The sequence below is a fragment of the Pan troglodytes genome, chromosome 1 (genome assembly GCF_028858775.2).
Source record: "Pan troglodytes isolate AG18354 chromosome 1, NHGRI_mPanTro3-v2.0_pri, whole genome shotgun sequence".
Taxonomy (NCBI): domain Eukaryota; kingdom Metazoa; phylum Chordata; class Mammalia; order Primates; family Hominidae; genus Pan; species Pan troglodytes.
The window spans coordinates 106435499-106450559 of NC_072398.2; the positions used below are offsets into that span (position 1 = coordinate 106435499).

Below are 15061 nucleotides of genomic sequence, written 5' to 3' on the forward strand. Positions count from 1 at the left end.
TATATAAAAATCAACTCAAGATGGATCAAAGGCTTAAATGTAAAATTCAAAACTATAAAAACCCTGGAAGACAACCAAGGCAATACCATCCTGGACATAGAACCGGCAAAGATTTTTATGACAAAGACACCAAAAGCAATCACAACAAAAGCAAAAATTGACAAGTGAGATCTAATTAAACTTAAGAGCTTCTGCATAGCAAAAGAAACTATCAACAGAATAAACAGCCAATCTACAGAATGGGAGAAAATATTTACAAACTATGCATCTGACAAAGGTCTAATATTCAGCATCTATAAAGAACTTAAGTAAATTTAGGGGAGAAAAACAACCCCATTTAAAAAGTGGGCAAAGGGCATGAACAGACACTTCCCAAAAGAAGACATACATGAGGCCAACAAGCATGTGAAAAAAATCTTAATATCACTGATCATTAGAGAAATGCAAATTAAAATCACAGTGAGATACCATCTCATACCAGTCAGAATGGTTATCATTAGTCAAAAAATAACATGCTGGTGAGATTGCAGAGAAAAGGAAACACTTATACACTGTTGGTGGGAGTGTAAGTTAGTTCAAGCATTGTGGAAAGCTGTATGATGATTCCTCAGAGACCTAAAAGCAGAACTACCATTTGACCCAGCAATCCCATTACTGGGTATATACCCAGACCAATATAAATCATTCTACTGTAAAGACACATCCATGCGAATGTTTATTGCAGCACTATTCACAATAGCAAAGATGTGGAATCAACCTAAATGCCCTCAGTGACAGATTGGATAAAGAAAATGTGGCACCTAAATACCATGGAATACTATGCAGCCATAAAAGAACGAAATCATGTCTTTTGTGAGAACATGGATGGAGCTGGAGGCTATTATCCTTAACAAACTAATGCAGGAACAGAAAACCAAATACTGCATGTTCACACTTACAAGTGGGAGCTAAATGATAAGAACCTACAAACGAAGAAAACAACAGACACTGGGGGCTACTTGACGGGGAGGGTGAAAGGAGCAAGAGGCGCAGAAAATATAACTATTGGGAACTGGGCTTAATACCTGGGTGATGAGATAATATGTACAACAGACCCCCTTGACACATGTTTACCTATGTAACAAACCTTCACTTCTACCCCCAAACCTAAAATAAAAGGTGAAAAACAAAAGATGAGGCAATACTTTGAGTAATGCAATAAGAAAACTGAAGGAGGGTATAGTAGTACAGCATCGTTTTAGGCAATTCTATTATTCTTACAATTTTAGATTTTTAAAAATATAGTTGGGAATAACTGATAAATAATGATGAAATAATTTTCAGGATGATGGATTACCGAAAGATTTAAGATATAGGAAAAATAAGATCACTGAGGCCCTGTAATATATCTTAGATTTATGAAAGAGTCCAATGGACCCATATGGTAATTGCAAGACAAAATGAGTGTGTTTTAAAAACAAGTAAGAGTTCTGTTTGCTCTTGAATACCTCTAAGAAAGAATAAATTCATGAAATATCAATCCTTACAAATAGAACTGCCCAGAAACAAATTTAAAAAACACATCTCCAGTCTAGTGGTCCCAGATAATACCAAGGGATAAGTTTGAAGTGTGTATTAAATATCCCATTGGAGATGTAGAGTAGTGGTTGTCTCCAGAAATCTAAACCTCAGAAGAGAGGTCTAGACTAGAGGTTTCAGTCTGAGAGTCATCAACCATTTGAAGCTTTGGATCTAGATGAGATCACCCAGGAAAGAGAGGATAAATTGGAAAGAGAAGAGGGCCAAGAATAGAGCCCTGTGGCACACTAGATTTTAGAAATCTCATTTAGGAGAAAGATACTGAGAGGGTGCAACCAGTGAGGTAGAAACCTGTGATATAACTTGGAGAATAGTGTTTTAGGTGGGGAGAAGTCAATTGGATCAAAAGATAAGAGTAATTTTTAAAAAAGTAAGGTCAGAGAAGTTTGATCATTGACTTTTTTAAGAATAGGGATTTTTGATGACCTTTAGGAGAGCTGTTTCATTGAAGTGATGAGGCTGAAAGCCTGTTTGTGATGGATTAAAATGAGGAAGTAGAGATAAGCAATAGAGGCAAATTTTACAATAAATTTTGCTGTGAAGGCGGGGGAGAGATGGTAGTTGGTGAGAGTTTCTTTTAACCCACTTTAGAGGATTGAGAGGAATTGGTAGAGTACCTGGAATTGGGGATGTCAATCAGGGAGATATTGGTACCTTAAATTAACATATTAAGGCTTGACATTAATACTCTCACATTAATACTGTATAGAATAGAGCAGAATTCTTCTCTCTCCTTTTCTCTTTTATGGATATATAACAGAGGTACATAGTTTGGGGGGTACATGTGAAAATATATTCCTTTAACTTACAGAGATCAAATCAGTGTTCTTGGGATATTCATCACCTTAAATATTTGTCTTTTCTTTATGCTATAAACATTCAAATTATGCTAGCTATTTCAAAATGTACAATAGATTAAGTTATAGTCACCCTACTGATCTATCAAAGAGTAGGTCTTATTTCTTCTATCAAACCATATATTTGTGCCTATTAATCAACTCCTCTTCATCTCTTCCTTGCCCATATACTTCCTGGCCTCTGTTAACCACCAATCTACTGTATCTTTATGAGATCCACTTTTTTGGCTCCCACATATGAGTGAGAACAAGCAATATTTTTCTTTTACTGCTTGGATTATTTCTTGACATAATTACCTCCCGTTTCATCCACATTGCTACAAATGACAGGATTTCCTTCTTTTTTGTAGCTTAACATTATTCCATTGTGTATACATACTACATTGTCTTTATCCATTCATCTGTTAATGAGCACTTAGGTTGATTTATATCTTGGCAGTTGTAAATAGTGCTGCAATAAACATGAGAGTGCGGATATATCTTTGATATATTGGTTTACGTTCATTTGGATATATACCCAGTAGTGGAATTGCTTGATCATATGGTAGTTCTATTTTTTATTTCTTCAGGAACTTCTATACTATTCTGTGTAGTGATTGTACTTATTTACATTCCCACCAACAATGTATAAAGGTTCCCCTTTGTTTCCATCCTCACCAGCATTGTTATTGTCTGTCTTTTTGATAAAAGCCATTTTAACTAGGGTGAGATGGTATCTCATTGTGGTTTTTATTTGCATTTTTCTGATGATTACTAACAAGGAGCATTTGCTCACTTACCTGTTGGCCATTTGTATGTTTTATTTTCAGGAATGTCTGTTTAGATCTTTTGCCCATTTTTAAATCAGATTCTTTGGCTTTTTGCTGTTGTGTTGTTTGCGCTCCATAAATATTCTGATTATTAATCCCTTGTCATATGGATAATTTGCAAAGATTTTCTCTCATTCTGTGGGTTGTCTCTTTGCTTTGTGGTTGTTTCCTTTGCTGTCCAGAGCTTTTAGCTTGATATAATCCCATTTGTCTATTTTTGCTGTGTGGCCTGTGCTTTCGACATCCTACACAGAAAATCTTGGCCCAGATCAGTGTCCTGGAGCATCTCCCCAGTGTTTTCTTCTAGTAGTTTTTCTTCAGTTGTTTGAGGTCTTAGATTTAAGTATTTTATCCATTTTGCTTTGATTTTTGTGTTTGGTGAGAGATAGTGGTATAGTTTCATTCTTCTGCATATGGTTAATCCAGTTTCCCCAGCAGCATCTACTGAAAATACTGTCTTTTCCCCATTGTATGTTCTTGGTACCTTTGTCGAAGATGAGTTGGCTGTAAATGCATGTATTTATATCTGTGTTCTTTATTCTGTTCCATTGGTCTATGTGTCTGTTTTTATACCAGTACCATGCTGATTTGGTTACTATAGCTTTGTAGTAAAGTTTGAAGTCAGGTAGTGTGACCCTTCCAGCTTCATTCTTTTTGCCCAGCATTCCTTTGGCTATTTGGGGTCTTTTGTGATTCCATGTAAATGTTAAGTTTTTTTTTCTATTTTTGTGAAGAGTGTTACTGGTATTTTGTTAGAAATAGCATTGAATCTATAGATTGCTTAGGGTAGTATGGACATAGTAACAATATTAATTCTTCTAATCAATAAACATGGAATATCTTTCAATTTTTTTGGCATCCTCTTCAGTATCTTTCATCAGTGTTACATAGTTTTCAACATAGAGATCTTTCAGTTCTTTGGTTGATTCCCAGGATTTTATATTCATTGTAGCTATTGTAGATGGGATTGCTTTCTTGATTTCTTTTTCACTTTGTTTGCTGTTGGCGTGTATAAAGGCTACTGATTTTTGTATGTTGAGTTTGTATTTTGCAATTTTACTGAATTTGTTTATCTGTTCTAATAGTTTTTTTGGTGGAATCTTTAGGTTTTTCTGAGTATAAGATCATGTTGTCTGCAAACAAGACTAATTTGACTTCTTTTCCAACTTGAATGTATGTCCTTTATTTCTCTTGCCTAATTGCTTTGGCCAAGACTTCCAAGATTAAGTGGTATACAAGTGGTGAAAATGGATATCCTTGTCTTGTTTCAGATCTTAGAGGAAAGATCTTCAATATTTCCCCTTTGAGTGCAGTGTTAACTGGGAGTTTGTCATATATGGCCTTTATTATTTTGAGATATGTTCCTTTTATACCCTTTGTGATGAGGATTTTATCATAAAGGGATGTTGAATTTTATCAAATGCTTATTTTATCTGTTGAAATAATCATAGGGTTTTTGTATTGGTTCTGTTAATTATCGCATTTATTGATTTGCATACATTGAACCATCTTTGCATCCCTGGGATGAATCCCACTTAATCATGGTGAATGATCTTTTTAATATGTTGGTGAATTTGGTTTGCTAGTATTTTGTTGAGGATTTTTGCATCTATGTTCATCAGTGATATTGGCCTGTAGTCTTCTTTTTTTGTTGTGTCCTTATCTGTTTTTGGTATCAGGGTAATGCTGGCCTCATAAAAGGAGTTTGGATATATTCCCTCTGGTTCAATTTTTTGAGTAGAATTGATATTTGTTTGTCCTTAAATGTTTGGTAGAATCATCAATAGAGCCATAAGGTTCCACACTTTTCTTTGATGGAAGACTTTTGATTACAGCTTCAATTGTGTTACTTGTTATTGGTTTGTTGAGGTTTTCTGTTTCTTCATGGGTCAATATTGGTAGGTTTTATATGTGCAAGAATTTACTCATTTCTTGTAGGTTTTTCAATTTGTTGGCATATAGTTGTTTGTAATAGTCTCTAATGATTCTATTTCTGTGGTCTGAGTTGTTACATCTTTTCATTTCTGATTTTATTTGGGTCTTTTTTTTCTTAGTCTAGTTAAAGATTTGTCAATTTTGTTTATCTTTTACAAAACCAACTTTTTGTTTCATTGATCTTCTGTATTGTTTTTTAAGTTTCAATTTCATTTATTTCTGCTCTAATCATTATTATTTGTTTCCTTATAGTAATTTTGGGTTTGATTTCTTTTTGCTTTTCTAGTCCCTTAAGATGTATCATTAGGTTGTTTATTTGAAGTCTTTCTACTTTTTGGATATAGATGTTTATTGCTATAAACTTCCCTTTTAATACTGCTTTTGTTGTATCCCATACATTTTGTTATGTTGTATTTCCATTTTATTTATTTCAAGAAATTTTAAAATTTTTTCTTCTTAATTTCTTCATTGATCCTTTGGTCATTCCAGAGCATATTGTTTAATTTCCATGTGTTTGTGCAGTTTCTGAGGTTCCTCTTGTTATTGATTTTTAGTTTTATTACATTGTGGTCAGAAAAGATACTTGATATGATTTCTACTTTTCTAAATTTGTTCAGAGTTGTTTTGTGGCCTAAGATATGGTCTCTTCTGGAGAATGTTCCATGTGCTGATGAGAAGAATGTATTCTGCTTGTGTTAGGTGAAATGTTCTGTTAGACCTAGTGTGTAGTTTAACTCTGATGTTTCTTTGTTGGTTTTCTCTCTGAATGATCTATTACTGAGAGTAGGGTGTTAAAGTTCCCTACTATTTTTTCTTTTTAGAGACAGTGTTTCACTCTGTCACTCAGGCTGGAGCACAGTGGTATGGTCATAGCTCTCTGCAGCTTCAACCTCCTGGGTTCGAGTGATCCTCCTGCCTCAGCCTCCCAAGTAGCTGGGATTACAGGTGCATGCCACCACATATGGCTAATTTTTAAATTTTTAAAGTAGAGACAGGGCCTTGTTATGTTGCCCAGGCTGGTCTTGAACTCCTGGCTTCAAGCAATCCTCCTGTCCTGGCCTCCCAACATGCTGAGATTGCAGGCATAAGCCATCACACCTGGCTCCCTCCTATTATTGTATTGCAGTCCATCTTTCCCTCTAGATCTATTAATGTTTGCATATATACGTCAGAGCTCCACTGTTGTATATAAATATTTATAATTGCTATATCCTCTTGCTAAAATGACCTTTCTCATTATATAGTGACCTTGTCTCTTTTTATAGTCTTTGATTTGTAGTTTATTGTATCTGATGTAAGTATAGCTATTCTTGTTCTATTTTGGTTTCCAGTTGTATGAAATATCTTTTCCACCCTTCCACTTTCTGTCTTTGTGTTTCTTTATAGGTGCTAAGTTTCTTATAGGCGGCATAAAGTTGAATCTTGTTTCTTTATCTGTTCAGCCAGTCTTTGCCTTTTAATTGGAGAATTGAGTTCATTTACATTCAGTGTTATTATTAATATATAGTGACTTAGTACTACCATTTTGTTGCTTGTTTTGTAATTCCTCTCTTCCTTTTTTACTGTCTTCCTTTGTGGTTATTTTCTTTGGTAGAATGTTTTAATTCATTGCTTTTTATTTTTGGTGAATCTATGACAGGTTTTTTGCATTGTGGTCACCATGAGGCTTACACAAAACATCTTATAACAAGGTATTTTAAAGAGATGACAACTTATCTTAGATCACAAAGAACTGAAGTTTTAATTTTATTTAATATAAGTTAAATGTAAGTAGCCACACGTGATGAGTGGATGCTGTATTGGACAGGACAGCTCACCGCTTTTGTCATGTGCCAGTAGGTGAAGAAGGGAAGAATTGGGTAGATCAGAGTTTTTCCGGTAGCATCTGCATTGAGATATGCCGTAAGTGTAAAACACATGCTGAATTTCAAAGATATAAAAAAGAATGAATTTGTCGTCAATAATTTTAATTATTGATTACCCATTGCAATGATGTAATATGAATATATTTGGTTAAATAAATTATTAAAATAATTTCACCTATTTTATTTTACATTTATGTAACCACTAGAAAATTTAAAATTCTACATGTGGCTCACATTTGTAGATCTCATATTTCTATAGGACAGTGCTATTCTGACAGTGAGCTCCTCATGGGGAAGGACCCTTTTCATTTTAATCTTGACTATTACTGTGTCTTTAATGTAGTAGATACTTAATAGTTGTTGAATGAATAACATAGTCTCTAGAAATTGTGACCATAAGCCTTTTGAAGAATTGAGGCTTTGAATTAAAGCATATATATGATAGATACATACATAAACACACTTGCACATACAGGAAGAAACCTACATCTAGGAATACAAGAGTAATAGCACTTGTTTTGAGCCAAATTCTAATAATAATTGAAGAATTAAGTTCTCATAACAGCATCTGTAAGCAAAATTCTATTAATATTCCTCATTTACAGGAAACAGAGACAGGGACATTAAGTAACAAAATGACACAGAAATATTAAGTGATAGAAATAATTTGAATTCAGGCAGTCTGGCTGTGTAGTTTGTACCTTTAAGCAGTATGCTAAAGAAATGTCATGTAATTTTGGTCATCCATAATTATCACTTTCAAAATTGTGAAAGGAGGTGTATGAATGAATCCTGGGCAGTTTCGGACTTGGGGGACTTTTTGATGCCTCTTTTGATTTCCTGGAATGAAGAAAGTTTACTTAGGCCTTACAATCTGCTTTTAATTGCTTTAAGATTTATTAAAGTTCAGCAAGCAAAGCCTTTTTTTTTTTTCTGTTCGGCATCAGCTTTTATGTTTATACTTCCAGTAATTATTTTTTTCAGCTCTGGGAAAAGGATAAAGAAAGTGTTGCCACTGGTAGTGTATGAGTGAAAAATTATCATTTGACTTTTGGGAAAATGAAATGGTTATTTATATAGTGGTCCCAAGAATCAACTTATCTCATGTTATTAATAGGAGAGATTTCTGCTTGGTAATAGATTTATAATACTTTACTTTTGGGGATGAAGCAAAAAGGCAAGAATATAAGTTTATTTCCCTTCAGCTTTCTGTTAACATTTCCCACAGAAAGTTTTATTTCATATCTAATTGTAAATCCAGTATGTTATTATTCTGAATATATCTTTTATAAATAAATAGTTATAAAACAGGAGGGTATAAGGTTCAAAGGAAAAGATGTATTCTTTTTCATTTTTAACATGCTGCCACAATTTCCCATATATGCTAAGTTTATCTGTTTTTTCTGTTTACGTGATTCTTTTCAGTAGTGGCATACCTTTTGCTAATTCACACACATTTGTAAGGGTATTCAGGAAAACTTAGCTTAAAAAATATGCCATCAAAAGATTGGAGATGGATTCTAGGTAGAAAAATGAATTTATTTGTAGGCATTATCATGTTGCATGCAGAAAATAGTCTTTTTTTTTTCTCTCTCTTGCTTGCTCAGTCTGAGCTGACAGGCAGTTCTGAATATTGGGCAGCTCTGTTTCACACTGCCATCCAGGGACCTTGTTTTGTTTCTTCTCTCTTGTTCTACCATTCCCTAAGGTGTTGCATGTCTGCAGAGATGAGTCTGAATTGCCACCACCACCACATTCGCATTCTAGTTTGTGGGAAAAGGGGAAAAAAACAAGTGGAAAGCAAGCAGCTTTAGAAAAAGTATGAAGTTTAGAAAACTTCACAGTTACACACAACACTTCATGCTATAACCTATTGACCAGAACTTAATCACATGGACACATCTATCTGCAAATGTGGCCATCACCTCACATGGTAACTATATTTAAAAAAAAATTGAGAACATTTAAGATCTACTCACTTAGCAAATTTTAAGTTTACAATGCAGAATTATTAACTATGGTCACCATGCTGTCCATTAGATTTCTATAATTTATTCATTGTATAACTGAAACTTAGAATCCTGTAAACAACATCTCCCCATTTCCCCATCCCCTGATCTCACTCAGTCCCTTACAGCCACCATTCTACTCTCTGCTTCTGAGTTTGAAAATATTCCATATATAAGTGAGATGGAGTATTTGTATTTCTATGCTAGGCTTATTTCACTGAGTATAATACCCTCTAGGTTCATTCATGTTGTTTCAAATGACAGGAATTTCTTCTTTTTAAAAGCCAAATAATAATCCATAGTATATAGCCTTTTAGTTTGATGCAAAGCTATTTGTTCATTTTTGCTTTTGTTGTGTGTGCTTTGAGCATCATATCCAAAAAACTCATTGCCCAGACCAATGTAAAAAAGCTTTTCCCTGTGTTTTCTTCTGGTAATCTTACAGGTCTTACATTTACGTCTTTAGTCCATTTGAGTTGGTTTTTGTTTATGGTCTGAAATGAGGGTCTAATACTACAGACCAAATGGACCTACCAGATATATAAATAACATTCCAGCTGACAGCAGAAAATACATTCTTTTGAAGAGCACATGGAACATTTTCCAGGAGGGATCATGTGTTAGGGCACAAAACAAGTTTTAACAAATTCAAGAAGATTGAAATCATATCAAATATTTTCAGCCACAATGGTATGAACCTAGAATCACTAACAGGAAGAAAATTGAAAAACTCACAAATATGTGGAAATTAAACAACATACTCCTGAACAACCAGTGGGTCAATGGAGAAATCAAAATGAAAATTTTTAAAAATTGTAAAGAAAAATGGAAACACAACATACCAAAACTTAAGGGATGCAGCAGAAGCCTTTCTAAAAGGGAAGTTCATAGCAGTAAACACCTACATCAAAAAAGACTACAGGAAGACCTGCTTGAGGCTGTTTTACAGTTACCATTTTTTTTTACAAGGAGAAGGAGTACACTCTAAAAACAATGATAAAAGTATAATATAGTAGATACATAAACCAGTAACATAGTTTTTATTATCATTATCAAGTATTATTTACTGAATATAATTGTATGTGCTATACTTTTATATGACTGGCAATACATTAGGTTTTTTTTATACCAGCATCACCACAAACACCTTAGTAATGTATTACAATGTCTACAACATCATTAGGCTATAGGAATTCTTCAGCTCCATTATAATCTTATGGGACCACTGTTGTATATGTAGTCTGTTGTTGACTAAAACATTATTATGCAGTTCATGACTGTATTGCATTGCTGTTTCTCCTTTCACTTCTTTTAATACGTGCTTTGTTTATTAATATTTAGATGTTCTGGTCCATATGTTGGGTGCATATATTTTTACAGTTGTTATATCCTTTTGATGAATTGACTCCTTTATTATTACATAATGACCTTTGTCTCTTGTGATAGTTTTTGACTGAAAGTCTATTTTGTCTGACGTAAGAATAGCTACCTCTGTTCTCTTTTAGTTACCATTTGCTTGGAATATCTTTTCCCATTTCTTCACTTTCAGCCTGTATGTGTGCTTAAAGCTAAAGTTCCTTGTAGGCAGCATATAGATAGATCTTGTTGTTGTTGTTTTTTTTTTTTTTTTTTTTTTGAGACAGAGTCTCGCTCTGTCACCCAGGCTGGAGTGCAGTGGCGCGATCTCGGCTCACTGCAAGCTCCACCTCCCAGGTTCACGCCATTCTCCCGCCTCAGCCTCCCAAGTAGCTGGGACTACAGGCACCTGCCACCACACCCGGCTAATTTTTTGTATTTTTAGTAGAGACGGGGTTTCACCGTGTTAGCCAGGATGGAGATCTTGTTTTTTTAAGCCTTCAACCATTCTGTCTTTTAGTTGGAGAATTTAATCCCTTTACATTTAAAATAATTATTGATGGGTAAGTACTTACCATTGCTGTTTTGTTAATTTTTTTCTGAATGTTTTGTAGTTTGTTTCCTCCTCTCTTTCTACCTTCCTTTGGAATTTGATAGTTTTTTTTTAATAATGATATGCTCTGATTCCTTCTTCTTTATGTTATTGTGTATCTACTACAGGTGTGTGTGTGTGTATGTGTGTGTGTGTATTTACCATGAGGCTTACTGATATTGTGTATCTACTACAGTTGTGTGTGTGTGTGTATGTGTGTGTGTGTATTTACCATGAGGCTTACTGAATACATCTTATAACAGTCTATTTTAAACTGATAACAACTTGACTTCAAATACCTACAAAAACTTTACACTTTAACTTTTCCTCCCACCACATTTTATGTAATTGATGTCACAGTTTACATCTTTTGTATTGTATATCCATTAACAAATTATTATAGCTAAGTTGTTTTAATACATTTTAAACTTTTATAGTAGAGTTGAAAGCGATTTACACACCACTATTACGGTATTAGCATATTCTGAATTTGAATTTATAGTAACTTTTTAAAATTCATGTATTTTCATGTTGTCAATTAGCATTCTTTCATTTTAAGTTGAAGAACTCACTTTAGCATTTCTTGTAAGGCAGGTTCAGTGATTACAAACTCCCTCAGCTTTTGTTTTTCTAGGAAAGTCTTTATCTCTCCTTTATTTCTGAAGGACACCTTTGCTAGGTATAGTATTCTTGGTTGACACATTTTTTTTTTCTTCCAGTACTTTATTTATTTTTTTATTATACTTTAAGTTCTAGGGTACATGTGCACAACGTGCAGGTTTGATACATAGGTATACATGTGCCATGTTGGTTTGCTGCACCGATCAACTAACTCATCATTTACATTAGGTATTTCTCCTAATGCTATCCCTCCCCCAGCCCCCCCACCCCCTGACAGGCCCCAGTTTGTGATGTTCTCTGCCCCGTGTCCAAGTGATCTCATTGTTCAATTCCCACCTATGAGTGAGAACATGCAGTGTTTGGTTTTCTGTCCTTGTGATAGTTTGCTGAGAATGATGGTTTCCAGCTTCATCCATGTCCCTGCAAAGGACATTAACTCATCCTTTTTTATGACTGCATGGTATTCCATGGTGTATATGTGCCACATTTTCTTGATCCAGTCTATCATCAATGGACATTTGGGTTGGTTCCAAGTCTTTGCTATTGTGAATAGTACTGCAATAAACATACGTGTGCATGTGTCTTTATAGCAGCATGATTTATAATCCTTTGGGTATATACCCAGTAATGGGATGGCTGAGTCAAATGGTAATTCTAGTTCTAGATCCTTGAGGAATCGCCACACTGTCTTCCACAATGGTTGAACTAATTTACATTCCCACTTACAGTATAAAAGCATTCGTATTTCTTCACATCCTCTCCACCATCTGTTGTTTCCTGAATTTTTAATGATTGCCATTCTAACTGGTGTGAGATGGTATCTCACTGTGATTTTGATTTGCATTTCTCTGATGACCAGTGATGATGAGCATTTTTTCATGTGTCTGTTGGGTGCATAGATGTGTTCTTTTGAGACGTGTCTGTTCATATCCTTTGCCCACTTTTTGATGGGGTTGTTTGTTTTTTTCTTGTAAATTTGTTTGAGTTCATTGTAGATTCTGGATATTAGCCATTTGTCAGATGGGTAGATCGCAAAAATTTTCTCCCATTCTGTAGGTTGCCTGTTCACTCTGATGGTAGTTTCTTTTGCCCTGCAGAAGCTCTTTAGTTTAATTAGATCCCATTTGTCTATTTTGGCTTTTGTTGCCATTGCTTTTGATGTTTTAGTCATGAAGTCCTTACCCATGCTTATGTTATGAATGGTATTGCCTAGGTTTTCTTCTAGGGTTTTTATGGTTTTAGGTCTAACATTTAAGTCTTTAATCCATCTTGAATTAATTTTTGTATAAGGTGTAAGGAAGGGATCCAGTTTCAGCTTTCTGTATATGGCTAGCCAGTTTTCCCAGCACCATTTATTACATAGGGAATCCTATCCCCATTTCTTGTTTTTGTCAGGTTTGTCAAAGATCTGATGGTTGCGGATGTGTGGTGTTATTTCTGAGGGCTCTGTTCTGTTCCATTGGTCTATATATCTGTTTTGGTACCAGTACCATGCTGTTTTGGTTAAGTCAGGTAGCGTGATGCCTCCAGCTTTGTTCTTTTTGCTTAGGATTGTCTTGGTACTGTGGGCTCTTTTTTGGTTCCATATGAAGTTTAAAGTAGTTTTTTCCAATTCTGTGAAGAAATTCATTGGTAGCTTGATGGGGATGGCATTGAATCTATAAATTATTTGGGCAATATGGCCATTCTCACAATATTGATTCTTCCTATCTATGAGCATGGAATATTCTTCCATTTTTTTGTGTCCTCTTTTATTTCCTTGAGCAGTGGTTTGTAGTTCTCCTTGAAGAGGTCCTTCACATCCCTTGTAAGTTGGATTCCTAGGTATTTTATTCTCTTTGTAGCAATTGTGAATGGGAGTTCACTCGTGATTTGGCTCTGTTTGTCTGTTAATGATGTATAGGAATGCTTGTGATTTTTGCACATTGATTTTGTATCCTGAGACTTTGCTGAAGTTGCTTATCAGCTTAAGAAGATTTTGGGTTGAGACAATGGGGTTTTCTAAATATATAATCATGTCATCTGCAAAGAGGGACAATTTAACTTCCTCATTTCCTAACTGAATACCCTTTATTTCTTTCTCTTGCCTGATTGCCCCAGCCAGAACTTCCAACACTGTGTCGAGTAGGAGTGGTGAGAGAGGGCATCCCTGTCTTGTGCCAGTTTTCAAAGGGAACACTTCCAGTTTTTCCCCATTCAGTATGATATTGGTTGTGGGTTTGTTATAAATAGATCTTATTATTTTGAGATACATTCCATGAATACCTAATTTATTGAGAGTTTTTAGCATGAAGGGCTGTTGAATTTTGTCGAAGGCCTTTTCTTCATCTATTGAGATAATCATGTGGTTTTGTCGTTGGTTCTGTTTATGTGATGGATTACGTTTATTGATTTGCGTATATTGAACCAGCCTTGAATCCCAGGGATGAAGCTTACTTGATCGTTGTGGATAAGCTTTTTGATGTGCTGCTGGATTCAGTTTGTCAGTATTTTATTGAGGATTTTCGCATCAATGTTCATCAGGGATATTGGTCTAAAATTCTCTTTTTTTGTTGTGTCTCTGCCAGGCTTTGGTATTAGGATCATGCTGGCCTCATAAAATGAGTTAGGGAGGATTTGCTCTTTTTCTATTGATTGGAATAGTTTCAGAAGGAATGGTAGCAGCTCCTCTTTGTACCTCTGGTAGAATTCGGCTGTGAATCCCTCTGATCCTGGACTTTTTTTGGTTGGTAGGCTATTAATTTTTGCCTCAATTTCAGAGTCTGTTATTGGTCTATTCAGAGATTCACCTTCTTCCTGGTTTAGTCTTGGAAGGGTTTATGTGTCCAGGAATTTATCCATTTCTTCTAGATTTTCTAGTTTATTTGCATAGAGGTGTTTGTAGTATTCTCTGATGGTAGTTTGTATTTCTGTGGGATCGGTGGTGATATCCCCTTTATCACTTTTTATTGCATCTATTTGATTCTTTTTTTCTTTATTAGTCTTGCTAGCAGTCTATCAATTTTGTTGATCTTTTCAAAAAGCCAGCTTCTAGATTCATTGATTTTTTTGAAGGGTTTTTTGTGTCTCCATCTCTTTCACTTCTGCTCTGATCTTAGTTATTTCTTGCCTTCTGCTAGCTTTTCAATATGTTTGCTCTTGCTTCTCTAGTTCTTTTAATTGTGATGTTAGGGTGTCAATTTTAGATCTTTCCTGCTTTCTCTTGTGGGCATTTAGTGCTATAAATTTCCCTCTACACACTGCTTTAAATGTGTCCCAGAGATTCTGGTAAGTTGTATCTTTTTTCTCATTGGTTTCAAAGAACATCTTTCTTTCTGCCTTCATTTTGTTATTTACCCAGTAGTCATTCAGGAGCAAGTTGTTCGGTTTCCATGAAGTTGTGCAGTTTTGAGTGAGTTTCTTAATCCTGAGTTCTAATTTGATTTCGCTGTGGTTTGAG

At 34.9% G+C, this 15061-nt stretch overlaps 1 pseudogene; it reads left to right on the forward strand.

Moving 5' to 3' along the window:
• LOC134810532 (heterogeneous nuclear ribonucleoprotein A3-like) overlaps positions 1–15061 on the forward strand; it is a 51666-nt pseudogene that overhangs the window by 12385 nt on the left and 24220 nt on the right.